Source organism: Rhinopithecus roxellana, chromosome 4 (assembly GCF_007565055.1).
Source record: "Rhinopithecus roxellana isolate Shanxi Qingling chromosome 4, ASM756505v1, whole genome shotgun sequence".
Lineage (NCBI taxonomy): Eukaryota > Metazoa > Chordata > Mammalia > Primates > Cercopithecidae > Rhinopithecus > Rhinopithecus roxellana.
The window spans coordinates 39,865,315-39,876,512 of record NC_044552.1 but is presented as its reverse complement, the minus strand read 5'-3'; the positions used below and the strand labels follow the sequence as shown (position 1 = coordinate 39,876,512).

General features: G+C 34.6%; 1 non-coding gene across 1 annotated transcript; it reads right to left on the bottom strand.

The window, feature by feature from the left end:
- Positions 1-7,911: 7,911 nt before the first annotated feature.
- On the bottom strand, positions 7,912-7,984 carry LOC115897189. The gene has a single exon (XR_004057118.1). It is a non-coding gene; the product is annotated as a small nucleolar RNA SNORD65 (small nucleolar RNA).
- Positions 7,985-11,198: the final 3,214 nt, after the last annotated feature.

The following is an 11,198-nucleotide window of genomic DNA, read 5'->3' as shown; positions in this document are numbered from 1 at the left end:
TTTTTTTTTTTTTTTTTTTTTTTTTTTTGTGAGACAGAGTCTCACTCTGCCCCCAGGCTGGAGTGCAGTGGCCGGATCTCAGCTCACTGCAAGCTCCGCCTCCCGGGTTCACGCCATTCTCCTGCCTCAGCTTCCCCAGTAGCTGGGACTACAGGCGCCTGCCACCTCGCCCAGCTATTTTTTTTGTATTTTTAGTAGAGACGGGGTTTCACCGTGTTAGCCAGGATGGTTTCGATCTCCTGACCTCGTGATTCGCCCGTCTCGGCCTCCCAAAGTGCTGGGATTACAGGCCTCCCAAAGTGCTGGGATTACAGGCTTGAGCCACCGCGCCCGGCCATGGAGTGGGCTCATTCTTCTGGCCTGCTGCCAGTGGCAGATGCCAAAGGAGACCCTCTAGTTTGGGGGTGTGGGAGGTGGGTGGGTCCCACGGCCCCCTGCTGGGCTGATTCCTGACCTGCCCCTCTCCCCTCCATGAAGGTCCTTTGGTGTGAGAGAAGCACCTCTGCCTCTTCCTGAAAAGATACCCCAGTGCCCTGAGAGTTACTTGCTATCTCCTGTGAAGGTGAGCGTTCATACCTGCCATTGGAAAACCTAGATACAGGATGGTTCAACTTGGCCCCACTTGGCTGTGCTCCCTCGACCCACTTCGGAGGTACAACATGGGAAAGAAAACCCTGGATTCTATGGCCATTCCCATCACCTGGGAAATTCAAGTACTTTCGGTTTTTACAGATTACACATAAATGTTACTGCTACCTTCTCAGCTGTCTCCTGCAAGCACCACTTACTGGCTGGGAAATTGACCTGCACAACCCAATACAATATCTGTTTTCAGAAGTGCACAGAGATGGGAAATGAGATAAGCTTCCTAAGAAATCCACCTCACCATCTCTGCAGGAGGCAGTGACTGTGCTCACTCACCCAGTACACCACTGCTACAACCTACAAACAACCAGCATTTGAGAAAACCACCACACTAAAACTATCTATAACCAAGGAATTTATAGAACTCAGTCCCCTGGAAGCACTCAGAACCAAAGCCAGAGACCCTACCAAACATACACTAGAGTCACAGCCTCAAAGTAGAAGCAATCCCTTTCAAAAAAAAAAAAAAAAAAAAAAAAAAGCAAATTCAAAAATAAGTAGTGGTATCTTCTCCAGATGAAAATGAATCAGTATAATAACTCTGACAACATGAAAAATAGTGTTTCGATTTCCTCAGAGGATCACACTAGCTTTTTATCAATGGATCCTAAACAAAATGAAAATTGCAAAATGGTAGATTAAGAATTTGAAATGTGAATGGTAGGGAAATTCAGTGAGATCAAAGAGAAAGTTGTAAAGCAGCATGAATACATCAGAAAAACAATTGAAAATATGAATGAAAAACTTACTAGAGAGATATTTAAAAAATAAACTGAATTTCTAGAAATAAAAAAATATTGAAAGAATTACAAAACACTGCTAAAATCTTTATCTATAGGCTAGGCAAAGCCAAAGAAAGAATTTCAGAACATGAAGAGAGGTCTTTCAAATTAACCCAGTCAGATAAAAATAAAGAAAAAAAATAAATGAACAAAGACTTTGAGGAACATGGGATTTATGTAAAGCAACCAAACTTATGAGTAACAGTTGTTTCTGAGGGATAAAAAAAAATAAATAGTTTGGAAAGCATATCTGAGGAAGTAATTCAGAACAATTTCTCTGGTTTTGCTAGAGATTTGGACATTCAGGTGCAAAAAGCCCAGGGAAAAATAATTTGTAAGATAAACTTCACTAAGGCATATAGTCCTCAGACTCTCCAAAGTTAATATGAAGAAAAATATCCTAAAATAAACAAAAGAGAAGCATTTAATCACTTATCAAGGAAATCCCATTAGACTAACAGTAAACTTTACAGCAAATACCTTACAGGCCAGAAGAGACTGGGGTCCTATTTTCAGTCTTCCTAAAGAAAAAATTGTCAGCCAACAATTTTGTGTCCTGCTAAACTTAGTGCCATAAACGAAGGGGAACTAAAGTCTTTCCCATACAAGCAAAAGCTAAGGGAATTCCACACCATTAGACAATTCCTACAAAAAAAAAAAAAAAAAAAAAATTCAAAGGAGTTTTAAACATGGAAAAGAAATGACGATAGTTGCCATCATAAAAACACCTGAAAGTAGAAAACTCACAGATCTTATAAAGCAGTTACACAATTGGAACTACACAGATCTAGGTAACAGTTAATATTATGACAGTTAGAAAACCTCAGATAACAATATTAATCTTGAACATAAATGGATTAAATTTCCACTTAGCAGAAATACACTGATATAATAGATAAAATACAAGATTTAACCATATGTTGCTTATAAGAAACCCACATAACTAGTAAAGACATTTGCAGACTAAAAGAAAAGAGATGGAAAAAAGATATTCCGTGCAAACAGAAACCAGAAGCAAGTGGGAGTAGCAATACTTATATCAGACAAAACATTTTAAAACTACAACAGTTTTATGTATACACACACACACACACACACACATACATATATGCCCTCTCTCTCTCTCTCTCTCTCTATATATATATATGTATATATACATATATATATATGTGTGTGTGTGTGTGTGTGTGTGTGTATATATGCCCTCTACACCAGGGCACTCAGATTCAAAAAATAAATATTATAAATATTACTATAGACAGTTACATAATAATAGTGGTAAACTTCAACCCTCCACTGACAACACTACATGGGTCATAGAAGCAGAAAGTCAACAAAGAATCTCTTAACTCAAATTAAACTCTAGATGAAATGAACATAACAGATATTTACAGAACATTCTATATAACAACCGCATAAGATACATTCTTCTCATCTGCACATAAGATATTTTCCAAAATAGGTCAAATTCTAGGCCACAAAACAAGTCTAAACTAATTTTAAAAGACCAGAATCATATAAAGTATCTACTCAGATCCCAGTGGAGTTAAACTAGAGATCAATACCAAGAAAAACTTTCAGAACTATACACATAAATGGTAATTAAACAACTTAGTCCTTAATGATTTTTAGGTAAATGATACAATTAAGAAGTAAATTAAAAAACAATTTAAATTAAAGAAAATGAAGACACACCCTATGAAAACCTTTAGGATACAGCAAAAGCAATTCTAATGAGGGAAGGTTATAATGTTAAATGCCTACATCAAAAATATAGAAAGGTCTCAAATTAACAGTCTAACATTATACCTCAACAAACTAGAAAACCACAATGAACCAAATATAAAGTTAGCAGAAGAAAAAATAAAATAATATCAGAGTAGAACTAAATGAAAGAGAGAACAAAAAACAAACAAAATGAAAGTTTGTTCTTTGAAAAAATCAACAAAACTGATACATCACTAGCTAGATTGACCAAGAAAAAGAGAGAGGTGAATCAAATAACCACTATCAAAAATGATAAAGGTGACATTAAAATGGATACCACAGATATAAAAATATTGTCAGAGACTACTATGAGCATCTCTATAAACACAAACTGTAACACGTGGAGGAAATTGACAAATTCCTGGATGCATACAAACTCCCAATATTGAACTAGAAAAAATATAAATTCTGAACAGACCAATAATGATTCATAAGATCGAATCAGTAACAAAACCTCTCCCATCAGCAACAACAAAAAGCCCAGTATCAGATAAATTCACAGCTGAATTCTACCAGATGTACAAAGAAGAATTGGTACTAATCCTACTGAAAATGTTCCCAAAAATCAAAGAGAAGGTAATTCTTCCTCAGTCATTCTACAAAGCCGATATCACCTTGATACCAAAACCATGCAAAAACAAACCAAAAAAGAAAAAGAAAACCACAGGCCAACATCCATGGTAAACATAGATGTAAAAACCTCAACAAAATACTAGCAAACTAAATTTAACAGCACATCAAAAAGGTAATAATTCATCACAACCAAGTGCATTTTATTAGTGATACAAGATTATTTAAGCATACATAAATCAATAAATGTGTTATATCACATAAATAGAATGAAGGAAAAACTACATGATCATCTCAATAGATGCAAAAAAGCATTTGATAAAATTTTTCATCTTTTCATAATAAAAACTATCAATAAACTAGGCATTGAAAGAATATACCTCAAAATGATAAAAAGTCATATACAAAAAACCCACAGCCAACGTCATACTGAATGAGGAAAATTTTAAAGCATTACTGATGAGTACTGGAACACACAATGATGACCAGTTTTACCACTCTTATTTAACGTAGCAATATAAATTCTATCTAGAGCCATCAGGCAAGATAAATAAATAAAAGGCATCCAAACTGGAAAGGAGGAAATCAAGTTATCTCTATTCACTGATGATATAATCTTATACATAGAAAATACAAAGACCTCCTCCAAAAGACCTGTAGATTTGACAAGTGACTTCAGTAAAGTTTCAGGATACAAAATCAATGTATGAAAGTCAATAGCAATATCGATACACCAATAACATTCAAGCTGAGGGCAAAATTAATAATTCAATTCAATTTATAGTAGTTACAACAAATAAAATACCTAAAACACCTTTAACTAAGGAGTTAAAATATTTCTACAAAACACTGCTGACAGAAATCATAGATGACACAAAGAATTGGAGAAATATTCCCCACTAAGGGATTGGAAGAATCAATACCCTTAAGTTGGACATAATACTCAAAGCTATCTTCAGATTCGACAAAATTCCTATCAAAATGTTAACATCATTTTTCACAGGATTATAAAACATCTTAAAATTCATCTGGAACCAAAAAAGAACCTGAAGAGACAAAGCAATCTTTGGCCAAAAAAACAAAGCTGAAGGCATCGCAATCACTGGACTATACTGCATGCAAGTCTTCAGTAACCTAAACAGCATGGTAATGGTATAAAAATAGACATATAGATCAATGGAACACAACAGAGACCCAAGAAATAAAGGCACATGCCTATAACCAAGAGATATTGGACAATGTTGACAAAAACACATGGTGGGGAGAGGACATGCTATTCAATAAATGGTGCTGAATAAACCAGATAGCCATATGCAGAAGAATAAAACTGGGCCTCTATATTTCAACATACACAAAAATTAACTCAAGATAAATAACAGAATTAAATTTAAGACTTGAAACTATAAAAGTCTAAAAGAAAACTTAGACAAAACTCTTTTGGACATTGACCTAAGGCAATAATTTACGACTACGTCCTCAAAAGCAGACACATCAAAACCAAAAATATACAAATAGGACTTAATTAAACTATGAAGTTTGCATACAACAAAAGAAGCTATCGACAGATTAAATAGACAACCTACAGAATGGAAAAAAAAAAAAAAAGAAGTATTTGTGAACTATGCATCTGGCAAAGGACTAATGTCCAGATTCTTCAAGAAACTCAACTCAACAAGGAAAAACAACCCCACTAAAAAGTGAGTAAATAAAATGAACAGGTTTATTAAAAATAACAACAACAAGATATACAAATTACCAACACCTTATAAAAATGCTCAGCATTAATAATTATCAGAGAAATATAAAGTAAAACCACAAAGAGAGACCACTTTATGCCAGTCAGAATACCTATTTTTAAAAAGTCAAAAACAACCATTGCTGGCAAGGATGCAGAGAAATGGGAATGCTTATACTTTGTTGGTGGGAGTGAAAATGTGCGTAATTCTATAGAATACAGTATGCAGGTTTATCAAGGAGTTAAAAGTAGAGCTACCATTTGATCAAACAATCTAATTACTGGGTATCTACCTGATGATTGAAAAACTACCTATTGGGTATTATGCTAATTATCTGGGTGACAAAATTATCTGTACACCAAACCCCAGGTGATACACAATTTATCCATGCAACAAACCAGCACATGTACTCCTGAACCTAAAATAAAGGATGAAAAATAATTTCTACTAGCCACGTTAAAAAATAATGATAAAAAGAAAATAAGAGAAATCATTATATCAAAAAGGCACCTGCACTCACATGTTTCTCAGCCCTATTCATAATAGCAAAGTCACAGAATTAACTGTCTATCAACTGATAATTGGATAAAGAAAATGTGGTATATGTAGCATGGAATACCACTCAGGCATTTAAAAAAAGACAACAACAGCAGTAAAATAATGTCTTTTGCAACGGCATAGATGGAACTGAAGGTCATTATCTTAAGTGAAATATTAAGAAAGTCAAATAATACACGTTCTCACTTATAGGTAGAAGGTAACTAGTAAGTACACATGAACATACAGAGTGGAATAATAAACACTGGATTTTCCAAAAAGGGGGAGTGTGGCATGGGGGTAAAGGCTGAAAAATTACCTATTGGAAACGATGTTTACTAATTGAGTGATGGGTACGTTAAATGCCCAGACTTCACCACTGTGCCATATATCCATTGCATTTTATTCTTAGAGATTTAGAGAGTACAGGGCCTGGCGCGGTGGCTCATGCCTGCATCCTAGCACTTTGGAAGGCCGAGGCAGGTGGATCATCTGAGGTCAGGAGTTTGAGACTAGCCTGGCCAACATGGCAAAACTTCATCTCTACTAAAAATACAAACAACAACAAAAACAACAGCAACAACAACAACAAAACACAATAGTAATAATAACTGGGCATGGCAGTATGTGTCTGTAATCACAGCTACTCAGGAGGCTGAGGCAAGAGAATTGCTTGAATCTGGGAGGCGGAGGTTGCAGTGAGCCAAGATTGCGCCACTGAACTGCAGCCTGGGAGGCAGAGCGGGATTTTGTCTCCAAAAAAAAAAAAAAAAAGAGAGAGAGAGAGAGAGAGATTTAGGGAGTACAAGTGCAGTTTTGTTACTTGTACTCCCTAAATCTCTAAAAATAAATAATAACAACAATTTAAACAGAAGTGTTCTATCTCATGCTTCCTCAGTCTCAATTTTCTCATGTGTAAGAATGGAGATCATCATGTTTTCTTCCAGGAGTGTGAGAGAAAAAATATTATAGGAGAAATGATGCTTTTTACAGTCTTCCTACCTCTGAATAGTTTGAATTATTATCCCTGGCATGGTCTAAAAAATCCTCATGTCTTAAGTTCCAAATTTTTTCTAATATCTATGAGATTTCAATATGCCAGAATATTTTTAATAATAAATAAAGTTGTGTTACTGCAGTTTGATTCTTCTTTAAATTCACACCTAAATTCTTGTGTTTTTTTTTTTTTCTTTGAAAACGTCATGGAACACTATTTCTCTTTGAAAATATTGTAAAAATATAATGGACTTTTACAATGCGTGTGCCCATGTTTGTCTTCTACTTCAAACAGTAAATTGAATAAGAAAAACGTGGTTTTTAATACTCTACAGCAAATTTTACATTATGTTAAAAGGGATATCTAATTATTTATATATTATGTAATAATACAATGTATTTGTTATAGACATTGCTTGAAACCTTAAATAAGTGGCCTATGCTTACTTAAAATTCCAATAAATATAAGTCAGTGCTCCCCTTAAGGGCATGTTGAGAGATTAGTATGACTTAGTTTATAATTATTTGTAAATTTGGGTTGAGAAAACAAATAGGTACTTATACAGGGATGATAGTATGGCAGAACACTGAAAGTCTGATTCCAATGTATTTTTGCTTCACAGGGAATGTATAATCACAAGTTGTATTCATATTCATTAACTAACATGAGTTTGCAGACCTCAGTATTTCTAGTCACATGATTTTGCATGGCTATGTAATATGTAACTAAAATAATACAATGTAAAAACCCAAGTTATGTTATGTGTGTCTATATACACATAAACACATAGCCATATATATGAATTATTTTATAATTGCACTGGAATTCTGCCATATATGTATACATATACACATATATTTAATTTTATTATTTTAATCTTCAGAAAACCGTACGTTTGCCATTACACAATCTGTTGGTTATTACAGCTTTTTTAGGTGAGTTCATCATTTGATCTCCAATATATTTTTGATAAACATCTGTGTACAGAAGGTGTAATTGAATATAATCTGTGTTAAATTTTGATTATGAACTAGAATTTTATTATTTAACAAAAAGAGGATGTCATAATTTGGGTTATTGCAAAAACTATCTCTAAAAGAAGTATCTAGTTGCACATACTCTATTTGGGAGGTGATCTCAGAAAGCATAGCGAGGGATCAGAAAAAGGAAAGGAGGACAAAAGACTATCCAGTAAACTGTTAACGAATTGATTATTTCTGAGGATGACTGAGGACTCTATAACACATATTCCAAATTGTCTCACAAAGGCATAAGGAAGATGGGACATTGATTCACCAGCTCTAGAACCTAACTAGCTGAAGGTTTCTGATGGATAATTAAATCCTTGCACTTTCAGCCTGTCTTCATTTGTTAAACCAGAAATGTTCCTGCAGTTATAGAATGACCCCAGGCAGAGAAACCCTGAAGTAGGACAATAGAAGATGAGTGGAGCACTGATGGTATCTGATAGAGATGTCACATCTTACATCACTCACCTCCATTTGCACCCCATATTAAATAAATATTTTCACTAATTCTACAAGTTGGTGTCTCATCATAATTTCTAATAAAAAATAATTATAACGAAGTCAGTGAAGAAATGCCCTTCTCTGCTCATAGCTCATGGCTAGTCCACATCAGATCATCATTTTTCTTTGTTGTTACCCATTAGATTTCCCTTACCATTATTCTGCATGCCTGCTATCTGAGTTGATTATTTGGTGGGGTCATTCAGACCTTTAACATGGGGTGTTTGAAATCCCTGCATATCATGACCTTGACAGGCTATGGTTGTTGTACCAAGCAAGTAAGTCCCAAGAGGTGTTCTGGTGACTCCTTTGAATCTCAGACATACTTATCACTTCTCCATTGTCCAATAGCAATCCTGGCCCTTTATGATAACTAGGGATGATTACTTCCGACATCATTGTAACTCCTTTATATTCCTGTTGAGTATAGCATGAGGAGCCAAAAATGATTAGTCATCAGTCCTGGATTTTGATCTACGTTCTTTGAGACCCTGCTCTTGCCCCTTGAAGAGGTGACCATTCTACCTGTAGTTACCTGGACTTTCGCAATTACATAGACTATGTTTCAAAGACAGTACATATTTCCAGGTCAGTAAGTAGGTTTTTGGTGAGAATGACCAATTCTGTTTTCACTGGTTCCTGATCCTAGTCACTCATCTCTCAGCATCAGATAAGATTATTAGTTTAACATAAGTACCACATTTTGAAAAACAGTGCTGTAAGTTTCCCAGATACTGTTCCCAAATTAGAATTTCAACTGAACCTTTAAAAATCGATTCCAATGATTTATCATGATAGTATCTTCTGAATGATATATAATAAAGCAAGTAGATCCTTTGACTCAGGAGGCATTCTTGTACATTATTTACCACTACATTAGATTTTTGATCTGAGGTGATGTTTTGCAGGATTTCATTTTATTAATTTAGATATTAATAAATATCTGATTCTATACATGGTGATTCTATATGTGGTGTTCATAGAGCAAATGTCTTCCAGAAAAGGGAAATGCATACCTAGAACACATACTAATCTCATTCAGGACAAATGATTAAATCTCAAGTTGAAAGTAGTCATATATAATTCCTTTCTACAAAGTGCCTGGTTGATCTATTCAAGAGATATGATATTGAAGGTTCAGCATTGGTCTCTGCTGCTAGTGTGTCATATACTGAGCAGCAGCAGTAGTCACCTTGGATAAGAGGGACCCAATGGGATTGAGATAACACATAGATTACTTCTTGCATCCACTGTGCAAATACTGAAGTGTTTGAAGACTGACTTTCACTAGAAAAGTCATTTTGCACACAAGATGATTAAGCGCCTCCTATGTGGAAAGTGTACTCTAGAGGACATAGACATGAGACAAAATCTAAATACCATGTTCCTCATCCTAAAGTTCCCCTGCATGGCATTTCCTCTAGCCATCTTGTCTCTGATGGTCAATGTTCTCCATCCCAAGGCCTTAATGATGGAGTCAAATTATCCATCACTAGCCAAAAATTCTTATTTCCAACAATTTTTCTTTCTAATAAGTAGATAACTTCAAGTATATGTCCACTTAAACATGTCTGCTCTCATCACTGTCCTTCAGAATCACCCCTGATTGAAGCTGTACACTCATAGTGATTCTTTTTCTTTCCACACCAAAATACTGATATAACCCTTTGTGGATTTTTCCCCTTCTCTCTCTGTTGACATAAATAATAGTCAGTAAGGTCATAGGTATATGCTGAAGGAAAAACATCAGTGAAACAAAGATAGGTAATTTTAGGCCTAGATGACATGTTAATCTATTGTACTATGCTTTCGGGACCTATTTGGGTCAAATAACTTTTTACCTCTTTATTCTTAATGCATAATATCTGTACATATTTATGGGGTATGTGTGATATTTTGATAAAAGCATATGATGTATAATAATCAAAATTGAGTAACTGGGATATCCATCACCTCACACATTGGTTTTTATTCTGTGTGGGAAATGTCAAATCTACCCTTCTATCTATATGAAATATACAAGAAGTTATGATTAACTATAGTTGCCCTATTGTGCTACCAAGCACTAAATCTTATTTTTTCTATTAACTCTAGTTTTTTACCCATTAACCAATCTATCTTAATCTTCTCATCCTTACTCCCTTTCCCAGCCTTTGATAACCACCATTCTGTTTATTATCTCTCTGAGATCAATTTTTTTAGCTACCCCACTTGAGTGAGAACATGTGACATTTATCTTTCAGTGCCTGACTTATTTCACTTAAGATGTCTTCCAGTTCCGCTGACGTTGTTGAAAATGACACAATCCCATTTCTTTACATGGTAGAATAATAATCCATTGTGTGTGTGTCACATTAAAATATTATTTCATTGTGTATTATTCAATTTATATATATCAAAATGTGATATTTTATATATATATACAATGTAATATTATTTATTAATGGACACAAATTGATTTATTATAGTATTTCCATTCTACCATGGATCATTGTTGTAACTCCCAGATTAGCTATCTAGTAATATTCACCTTTTAATGTACATTTCCAGTCAGTTATCACTTAATGTTCTATAGTGAGGGTCTCAGTTTTGGCTAATGGCATATCAAATTTGTTTGTGAAAAACAAATAATGCT